At 46.0% G+C, this 10,889-nt stretch overlaps 1 protein-coding gene across 2 annotated transcripts in view; it reads left to right on the top strand.

The window, feature by feature from the left end:
• Arsg (arylsulfatase G) overlaps window positions 1-10,889 on the top strand; it is a 137,424-nt gene continuing 126,535 nt past the window's right edge. Inside the window, exon 1 of one of the 2 annotated variants that reach the window (XM_048446092.3) lies at window positions 1-125. The gene's annotated coding sequence lies outside the window, so the exon portion shown is untranslated. The remainder of the gene's footprint in view (window positions 126-10,889) is intronic. The other variant, XM_048446093.3, reaches the window with a different exon arrangement.

Raw genomic sequence — 10,889 nt, 5'->3', positions numbered from 1 at the left:
CGTTGTCCCCAGCGGCGCCCGGGAGCCATCCCCTCCCGCGGACAGCTTGTGGCGGGCGACACCTGTGACCGCCCCTGGGAGGAGAGCGGAGTGGCAGCTTGGCCTGCAGGGCGCCAGGAACCCAGGTAAACTACCGCAGCCTGACACACCCCAGGTCTGGATGCCGCGGCACCTGAACCGTGGGTGGAGTCAGCTCTCCTGTAGAGCACTTGCAAAACTCTTCTGCCGAAAGCTCGAATATCCGGTTGGGGGGTGTAGTCCAGTGGCAGTCCTCTTCCATACAAATTCATGGGTTCGTTCCCCCCAGCACCGCCAACAACAGACAAACAAACAACAGAACCCAACTAGTCTTGGTCACCTTCTGGGTTTGTTTATCTGGAGCAACTCCGTCCCATAGAGAACCACCACAAGTCACGCATGTAATTTTAACTTGTCTGGTAGATCCTCTGACCAATGGAGTGGAGTTTATCTCAGTAACATTCGTCCCAGTGCCACCAAAATGCCATTTTAATACGTAATCACTGTGAGGGCTGAGAGAGACTTTGTATTTGTTTTTCTTCCAAGTCTTCAAAAACCTCATCTGACATCTCCACTCCGGTTGGCTGCCCCGTGTGACTGTGGACTGTGTTGGACAGCGCAGCTCTGGACTCTTACTACCCCGGAGTCTAAGTGGGAGGATGTACCCTTGAGACTAGGCAGCGGTAGAGAAAGGCGGAACTGGGGACCTTGCGGTGCAGGTCCAGGTGCTCCAGGTGACTGTGGCACAGGCGGGGCCGCTGCTTCATATCCAGGGGGCGCTCTTGAGAGTTTTCCCCTCCATCCCTCCCTCCTGGCCTCCCTTCCTTCCTGTCTGTGTAGACAGGGTCTCACTATGTATCCTGGACTGGCCTCAAACTTAGGTCAGTCCTTCTGCCTTAGCCTCCCCAGAGCTGAGATCACAGGCATTCACTACCATTCCTGATTTGTAGATTATTTTTTTGGCCTTGCTCTCATTGCCTGGCACTTGGTATATATTTCAGTTTGGGAAAGTCGAACTGTGAGTTTATAAATGTAGAAATTGTCTAGTCTTAAACTGTGAGTGGCAACCCACAGAACTACTCCTAGAACTGAGTGTTGGGGGCACAAAATCAATCGGCAACTGCCAAAGGTATCTAGATGTATAGTTAGGGCTGGAGAGATGGCTCAGTGGTTAGGACACCGACTACTCTCACAGAGCACTCGAGTTTGATTCCCAGCACCCACATGGTAACCTACAACCACCTGGAACTCCAGTTCCCGGGCATCCAATGCCCTATTCTGTCCTCTGTGGGTGCGCATGCACGTATTACACAGAGACACATGGGGCGAAATACTCATACACATCGAAATGTCTTTAAAAATCAAAGTGCCATGTCCAAACATGAATTCAAAATCAAGCATGTAGTGAACCGAGGTGTTTCTGGCAGGGCATGTCTGTGTCACACTGCAAGTTCACACACAACACACACACTGCAGTACCCATAATGTCACGCCACATGTCTCCCATGAAACCTGCCCCAGATTCCCCAGCTGAGATCCTGGACAATCCTATGTAAAGAGTTGCGGTGTTTTGGTGTGTATACAAAGTCTTCTCCAACAGAAGCATGGTTTAATTGTAGAAAACATTTAATACTTTTGCTATAGTCATGCCTCAGCCTGTGTTGTTAGTATAGTTTAGATTTTATTATGTTAAATGTTTCCTTGTAGAAGTTCACATTTGAGTGGCTGACTTCAGTTTTGTTACAATAAAATCCATATGATGAGTTTGTCTTGAGATTAGGACAGAATTTCTCACAACTTCTCAAATTGCCCTAAATACACTTCTACCTCTCTGTACTTTTTTTTTTTAATTGAGAGGGGGTATTTTCAGCACTGAAATTTAAATGAATCACATGCACAAGCTGTGCAGTGTTGAAGATGCTGTGGACACTCGGCCATGATTTAATACCCTCTCTGTTTGCGTGTGTGTGTTCTGGGGATCAAACCCATGCTTTTTTTTTCTCAAAGATTTATTTATTTATTGTGTATACAACATTCTGCCTCCATGTATGCCTGCACACCAGAAGAGGGCGCCAGATCTCATTACAGATGGTTGTGAGCCACCATGTGGTTGCTGGGAATCGAACTCAGGACCTCTGGAAGAGCAGCCAGTGCTTTTAACCACTGAGCCATCTCTCCAGCCCCCCAAACCCATGCCTTTATGCATGCTAAGCACTCTACCACAGCTCCACCCCAAGTCTGAAAGTTAACCCTTTATGTCAAAAGAAACAACTACCTCCATCTCATTAGTATTCAAGTTTGCTTTCATCTTTAAGAACTGCTTTTAAGTGAATTTATGATTTATTACCAGTAAATGCATGATCTGCATACCTCTTTGATATGTCTACATACCCGGGGTCACAACAATTTCTCAGACAAAGAAGAGGGGTCCCATGGGACTGTTTAAGATGCCCTGGTGTAGTGCATGTGGAGATAAGGCGGTAACAGCCGAGGGAACATGTGACATTTAAACCAGGGGCAGAAGTTGGGCCTGATCCAGGTGGTTCTAATGCCAAGGTCTGTGTTGCTTACAGGTGTGACCGCGTGCAAGTAAAATACTCACAGTGAGAACCCAAGCCACTGTTCTGCAGATTGTTTATAAAGGGGCTTGTGGGACTATGCTGTCCATCAACTTCTTTACTAATCCAGATGGGGTCACCTGGGGGGTTGGTAAAGAATCAAAGGAGTCAGACTTGGGCCTTAAGGGAGGAGGAAGACTATAGGGTCAGGAAAGCACTTGCTATCAACAGAGGCGTTTTAGAAGGGAAACTGGGCTGGTGAGATGGCTCACGGGGTGGAGATGCTTGCAACTAAGCCTGATGTCCCAAGTTTGGACCCTGGGTTATCCTCTGGCTTCCGTCTATGTACTCTAACACCCCTCCCCGACACACGCGTGCGCGCGCGCACACACACACACACACACATATACACACACACTACACATAGTAATAATAATAAAGAACCATCACACACATGAAGCGAATTATGGACTATACGTATCCCTCAGTGATAGAGTGCATGTCTAACATTTGTGAAGCCTGGGGTTCATCCCCAGCACCGCATAAAAGAGAAGAGAGAGAGAGAGAGAGAGAGAGAGAGAGAGAGAAACAGCTAAGTTTTATTCCGTTTGTTTCGCTGCCCAGGTCTTTCCGTGTGCTAGGGAAGTGTTCTAACCCCAAGCCACATACCCGATCAGTAACTGTGCGTTGCAAAATGGCTAGTGGAGAGGACGTGAAATGTCACCAACATAAACATAAGGAAATGTCTCTGACAGTGGATAGGCCAGTTACTTCGGTTTGCCCTCACTGCCCATTGTACACATGAACTAAAACGTCACACCGTGCTCTGTCACTGTGTACAGTTTCTGTGTGTCAATATCTACGGGGCCCCAGGCGTGGGTGTCCACACCTGGAACCCCAGGATTTGTGAAGCTGTGGCAGAAAAATGGTGACTTTAAGGATAGGCGGGACTTTTATATAGAAAGCTCTGGGCCAGTTTGGGCTACGTGGCTGTGAGATAGGAAGCAGACTAAGTTAAAACAAAATGTGCGTGGGAAATATATTGATCTCAATCCTCCCATTTGCCTAGCTACTTAGCGTTCCTTTCTTCTACCTGCTGTCTTCAGTCTCTGCTCATGGATCCATCAGTGTTTGATCTTTATAGCCAACACGCTATACAGTACTCACTTGCTGGGTGCTTCGAGCCCCATCTTTGGTTTCTGTGCAGGGTGTTTTCAGCTTCCTGTGACTCACCAAAGTGAAGTAGCACCAGACTCCTGGGCTCTCGTCGTATATAGAGACCAGTTTTGAAAACTCATGTAACAAAGGGGTCTGTCAATCACTTAGAAAGAACAAAACTCACTCATGTAGCGAGGAAGGCAAGCAGGCCTGCTTGTCGTCCCGCCCGGCTCCTGCACGGCTAGCTTTACACCCGAAATAACAACACACAAATTGAATTCATTTAAACACTGCCTAGCCCATTATCTCCAGCCTCTTATGGGCTAATTCTCACATCTTGATTAACCCATTTCTAATAATGTGTGTAGCACCACAAGGTGGTGGCTTACTGGGAAAGATTCAGCATGTCTGACCTGGCGGTTGGTTCCATGGCGTCTGCCTGACTCTGCTTTCCTTCTCCCAGCATTCTGTTCTGTCTACTCCACCCACCTATGTTCTGACCTATCAGGCCAAGCAGTTTCTTTATTAATTAACCAATGAAAGCAACACAAAGAAAGAAGACCCACCTACATCACACTCATTCACATGTTTAGTCTCTTAATAATATTTTAATACCAGGCAGTATTGCTAGGCCATGCCAAACCCTTCAGGATATATATATATATATAGCAGTGAAGAAAAAAATTCCCCTAATTTTCTAGACAAAGAGACAGAATCAAGGTAAATCGGTGCTTCTATAGCGTAGACTCAGAGTAAAGGAAGAGAAGCAAATTCATTTGGAGTTGGGGGTTGAGATACATTCTCACGTATGTAGTCCAGGAAGACTTGAACTTGCTGTAGCTGAGGGTGACTTTGAACTCCTGGTCCTACATGTATGTGCCACCACAGCAGGGTTTATGCTGTGTTGGGGGTTGAGCTCTGGGCTTCCTGCATGCTAAGTGAGCTCTCTATCAGTTGAACTGTGTCCCCCAGCCCCAAATATTTTTTTGGGTAGAACAGTTAGAAATGCCTCCATAGGGCTGGCATTTGGAATTAAGCGAATTAGGTCATGCTGTATGTTGATTGAGTGGAAGGGTGTGCCAGGCACAGACAACCTCAAGCTGAACAGTAAGAATCAGCAGGTGCTGGATTGATGCTCAGTGGACGTATGGCAGGCAGCTTCAGGACCAGAGAACCTGGCGGCCTTTTCTGGCCTCTTCAGGCACTGTAGGCATACAAGCAGTCTAAACACGCATAGACAAAGTAGAAATAAGGGGGCAGGGATCAATTAGAGGTCAGCCTAGTTGGACCAAGGGGGAAAGCAACAGCATCGTGTGATTCATCTAGGGTCCGTACTTGAAGAGCTGTGGTTGACTTGTGCTTCAGAAGAATCACCATGGCTGCTATGTGGGAATTTAAGGAGGTGTCCAAGTGTGTAGCAGGCAAGCAAGCTGGAAGATTACTGTGATCATATAGTTAAGATGGTATTAGCTTGGATCAAAGAGAGATGCAGAGATGGCAATGCATTCAGATCCTGGATATATTTAGAAAATAGAGCCAGGTGTCAGGGCACAAGCCCATAATCCCAGCACGTAAGAGACAGAGGCAGAAGGATATGTCCAAGGTCATCCTTGCTACATAGTTTAAGGCTAGCCTGAGCTATGTGGGCCTGTCTCAATAATAGCCACCCCCCCACACCGATAAAAAACAAACAAAAGAAGAACCTAGCTCTGATGGAATGTGTTGAAATAGCAAAGGTCAGTGTGGTTTCGTAGAAGAGGGGCCAGAGCACACTGTGGTCTGTACAAAGGCTGGAGTACAGCGGCGAAGACAAGACTAAGGGCAGAGTGGCCAGGGGAGAGGGGGGCATCACGTTCCATCCTAAGGAAGAAGGTTGCTAAGGTCCTCAATGTGATTGTCTCCTTGAGCGACTGGAAAGGCAAGCAAGTGGCACAGATGCATGGCCCAAGTTATAGTCCCTCTCAGTATCTTGGTGATGTGTTCAGGGGCAGCAGGCTTGATGCCTGAGTCCCCCTCCAGGGAATCTGTAAGAACAGAAGTAAATCCAATTTGGTTTTTTAGTTTTTAGTTTTTGCGTGAAAACCCAGACTGCTCCTTCTGGGTCACTGTTGTCTTGTGCCTTTAGGAGTATTGTAAAAATGAACACCAGGGGGCCCTAGTCTCTGGCCCACCTGGTGGATGTGAGGGACCTGGCTTAGAGACTTGCTGGAGACTAGGACTGCTTTTCTTTCCCTGGTCTTCTGTATACCTGTAGACGTGTGCCAGCCTGTAATGTGTCTGCATTGCCTTTAAATTACCTGATTTTAATGACTTTAAAACTTCAAAGCTATGGCTTCTAAACACTGGATTGCTTATCAGCAGACTCCAAAATGTGGGGACTTTGGAAAATTAAGGATCGTGCCGGACAGGTCTGTAATCCTGGCATAGGGAGGTGGAGGCAGGCAGACAGAAGTCACAAGGTTGTCCCTGGCTGCATAGTGAGTTCAAGGCCATCCCTGACAAGTCAGAGAAAGGCGGAGGAGGAGAGAAAATGAATTGTGATGGTTTTGATTTTTAGTTTATTCTGGGCAGAATATGTGTAAAAAATACCTCTGGATAACTCGAATTTCGTCCATTGAAACTCAGACTTGGGGCACAGTTTCCACTCTGTACCAGATATCAGGAAATGCCCTGAGGCTATGCACTGCAGGAGAATAAAATTGGTGACTTTGTGGGCCGGGAATGTAGCTCAGTTGGTAGAGTGCCTGCCCAGCATGCACCAGGCCTGGGTTTGATCCCCAAAACTCCATAAAATAGGGCACAGTAACTAGGCCTGTAATCCTGGCACTTTGGGTGTGGAAGCAGAGGGATCAGAAGTTTTAAGTCCTCTTTCATAGTCAGTCGAAGGTTAGCCTGGGCTATATAAGACTGTGCTTAAAAAAGGAAAGGATAAATTGGTAAGAGGTTTGGACACAGTGTATGAAGACATTCATTTGCCTCTGGAGGGCATGTGCCCTTTACGACTGGACAGGCTCACAGCCTACATTCATACAGAAAGGACATGGTAGATATACAAGGACAGAAAGTGACAGGCTGAAGAGTCATCATGGAAAATAAAAAAAAAACATTAATTAATGTATTGTCAATAGTCTGATCTTGCCTGTCTTTGACACCGATGGTCTGAAAATTACTTTGATGAGGGGCTGGAGGGACGACTCAGTAGTTCAGAGCCCTGGCTGCTCTCCCAGACGACCCAGGTTCAATTCTGAGCCCCCACACGGGAGCTCACAGTGTCTGTGACTCCGGTTCCAGGGGATCTGACACACTCGTCTGACTTCTGTAGGCACTGCCCACAAGTGGTGCACACACATACAGTCAGGCACCCCACTCATACACGTAAGATACAATGACAAACTCTGATTTTAATGCGTGTGGGTGTTTTGCCTGCATGTATGTCTGCACACCACGCCTGCACCTGCTGCCCTCTGAGGCTGGAAGAGGGCATTGGATCCCCTTGAACTGGAGTTCCTGATGGTTGTGAGCCAACGTGTGGGTGCTGGGACTTGAACCTGGGTCGTCTGGAAGAGCAGCCAGTGCTTTTAATTGCTAAGCCATCTCTCAAGTACCAAAATAATGGGCATTTAATAAAAACATGACTTTGATGATCCTGTGTGTGTGTTGTACATCGGCGGGGAGGGGGGGCTACATTTGTAAAGGCAGGCTCTCCTGTACCCAAGCGTGTGGGTGTCAGAGGTCATGACTGGGTGCCTTCCTCTACTACTTTTAACCTTCTGTTGAGGCATGGTCTCTCACTGAGACAGTTTGCTCTTTCAGCTAGGCTGGCTGGCAATTGAGCCCCCTTTCCTACCGCCAAAGCTAAAGCTACAGTTGGCTTCTGTGTATGAACCAGGGGTTCAACTCAGGACCCCATGTGGTGCAGAAAACACTTCACTTATGGAGGCCCCCCTTTTAAAAAAAAAATATATAAAGATTTCCCTGTAACTTTGGAGCTTGTCCTGGAACTCACTCTGTAGACCAGACTGGCCTTGAACTCACAGAGCTCCGCCTGCCTCTACCTCCCGAGTGCTGACCTAAAAGACGTGCGCCACCACTGCCCGGCCGAAGTTCTTTAGTTTTATTACTTCACTATTATTCTTTTTCTTTTTTGGTCTTTTATCATTCAGCTAAGCAGTGCAGACTGACCTGGAACTTGTGATGATCTTGCCTCAGTCTCCTGAGCGCTAGTATTACAGATGTGGGCCACTACACCGGGAACGGCAATAGCTTCCCGTTGCCAGAACCTGGTGTTCAGAGCCCATTGCAGCGTCTGATAGATGGAACAGGCTTATGGATGGTCTGCAGGCCAAACTGAGTCCACTACACATTCAGTGTTTAGTTTTGGTAGGTGTTGGGACCCCAGAGTGTTCCCCCAATGAACTCTAACCCCCATAGGCTGTCCTTGAACTCGTGGTCTTCTTGACTTTGTATTCCAAGTTCTGGAATTATAAGTGTATGCCGCTAATCCTGGTACCAAATCTTTCTTTCTTTCTAAGATTTGTTTATTTTCAATTGTGTGTGTGTGTGTGTGTGTGTGTGTGTGTGTGTGTGTGTGTGTGTGTGTGTGCAGGTGCCCAAGGAGTTCAGAAGAGAATGTCAGAACCCCCAAAGCTATAGTTCCTTGCAGGTGTGAGTTGCCCCACTTGGGTAATGGGAACTGAACATGGGTCTTCTGAAAAAGTGATATTGAGCCATCTCTCCATCCCCTCCAATGTTTATTTTAATAGATTGTGAGCGAAAACTGTTTTAACATTTTCCAATAAGGGCTGGAGAGATGGCTCAGTGGTTAAGAGCTCTGCCTGCTCTTCCAATGGTCCTGAGTTCAATTCCCAGCAACCACATGTTGGCTCACAACCATCTGTAGTGAGATTTGGTGCCCTCTTCTGGCCTGCAGGGATACATGTAGGCAGAGCACTGTATACATAATAAATAAATAAAATAAAAAAAGAACAAACACTTAAAAAAATTTCCCAATAAATCAAATTGATTTGATCACATATGATTATTTTTATAAAATTCAAATTTCCAAACCGTGAAAAAAAATGTTGTTGAAGGTAGCCATGCGCCTTCGTTTACAGACTATGACTGCTTTGGACCTACAAAGCAACTGAATACTTTTGGCACAATCTGTGTAATAAGAAAGACCTCAAGAATTTACTCTCTGGATCTTCATGGTAAAAGCTTGCCAACCCTTGACATTAGGCACCTGTGCTGTTTGCCTAGAGAATAAGCATTCTGAGCAGGATTCTGTTGGTGGAGTGCCTGCTAGCATGCTCAAAACTCAGGGTTCAACCCCTAGCCCCACCTAAACTGAGCATAGTGGCTCACACCTGTTAGTCCAGCACTTGGGAAGGTGGAGGCAGGAGGATCTAAAGTTTAAGATCATTCTTGGCTGTATAGTAAGTTTAAGGTGAACCTGGGCTCCATGAGACCCTGCCTCAAAAACAATCTAGGAAGCCAGAAAACGCATGAAGCAAAACTAGAGATTTGAAAAGTTCTTGGGACTTTCTGGAACTTTCCAATCACTGTGGCAAAATAGCTGAGATAAATCTCCGCTTCAAGTGCATGCCCTCAATAACCTGACTCTCTTCCACTAGGCCCCCACCTCCCAATAGGGTCATGGCCTGGGGTACATTTAAAATCACAGCATTTTTTTAAAGAGGATCATAAGATGTAGCCCTGGCTAGCTAGACTAACCTTGAACTTACTACCACCATCCTCCTGCCACTGACTTCCAAATGCTGAGATTACAGACATGTACTACCATGCCCAATGTTTTTATTATGTTTTAAAAACTATATTTTATCTCGAGTGCATGGGGATGGAAGAGCACATATGCCGTGGTTTCTGTGTGTAGGTGTCAGAGGACAGCGCGTCCAACTTGGTTCTCTCTTCCAGTATGTAGGTTCTGGAGATCAGACTTGAGTTATTTATTAAGTTTAGCTGAGTAATCTTGCTGGTCCCCACGTGCACACTGACAAGTGCACCCATTTAACACACACATGCAAAAGAAGGTAGGAAGAAAGAAAGAAAAACAAATGAAATTGGTTGAGGAATGGGGGCCTTTACCCCATAAAAAGAATGTACTTTTAATTCTTGCGTACAAGAGGCTGAGGCAGGAGGACTGCCATGAATTTGAGGTCAGGCAGGACAAAGTTGAGACTCTGTCTCATTAAAAGAAGAGGAGGAGGAGGGGCAGAAATAATAATAGAGTTTCAGGTTAAATTGTGTTTCATTCTTTAATTGAGAATGTTTCTTTCCAGCGTGATTAGGCTATTTAATTTTCATCTGTCCTGTTGTCCGTTGTTGAATTCTTCCTTTTCCTTTGAATTATTTTTTAAAGCATTTCAAAATAACTTATAGGAAAGAGTCAGCAGAAGATAAACGGTCAAGTTCATCATTGTAGTGCACACCTGTTGGAGGAAGGTCCCTTGTTGGTTCCCAGCTGCTCAGCCCTGAAATAATCACACAGAAACCATATTATTTAAATCACTGCTTGGCCCATTAGCTCGAGGTTCTTATTGGCTAACTCTTTTTTTTAAGGGTTTGTTTGCTTGTTTGTTTAAGATTTGTTTATTTATTTATTTATTATGTATACAACATTCCTTCCGTGTATGCCTGCATGTACCAGATCTCATTACAGATGGTTGTGAGGCACCATGTGGTTGCTGGGAATTGAACTCAGGTCCTCTGGAAGAGCAGTCAGTGCTCTTAACCTCTGAGCCATCTCTCCAGCCCCTTGGCTAACTCTTATATCTTAATTGAACCCATTTCTAATAATTTGTGTATCGCCATGTGGCTGTGGCTTAGCGGGTAAAGTTTTGGAGACTGTCTCCAGCAGCAGCTCCAATTACTTCAAGAGGAAGATGGGCATCGAAGAGGCTCCTTATGGAGTTGGTTAGCCATTTGGGGCAAGAAACTGCTCCTGCCTAGACTGCTTGATGCTATGCTGTGTGAACTGAACATGCAGGATCCACAGAGAAATGACTGCTGAACTTGCCTAAAGGTGAGAAGGTCCTTCAGGGTTCCTGCTTCATGAAAGAGACTGTCAGACATTCTGCAGGCCACAGAAGAAAGTGACTGACCAACTGCCAATACTGGCGGAACTTTTTAAAATTT

Source organism: Myodes glareolus, chromosome 9, assembly GCF_982192425.1.
Source record: "Myodes glareolus chromosome 9, mMyoGla1.1, whole genome shotgun sequence".
NCBI classification, from domain to species: Eukaryota; Metazoa; Chordata; class Mammalia; order Rodentia; family Cricetidae; genus Myodes; species Myodes glareolus.
The sequence above is the reverse complement of the archived record's forward strand: the minus strand, read 5'-3'. Positions and strand labels throughout refer to the sequence as shown.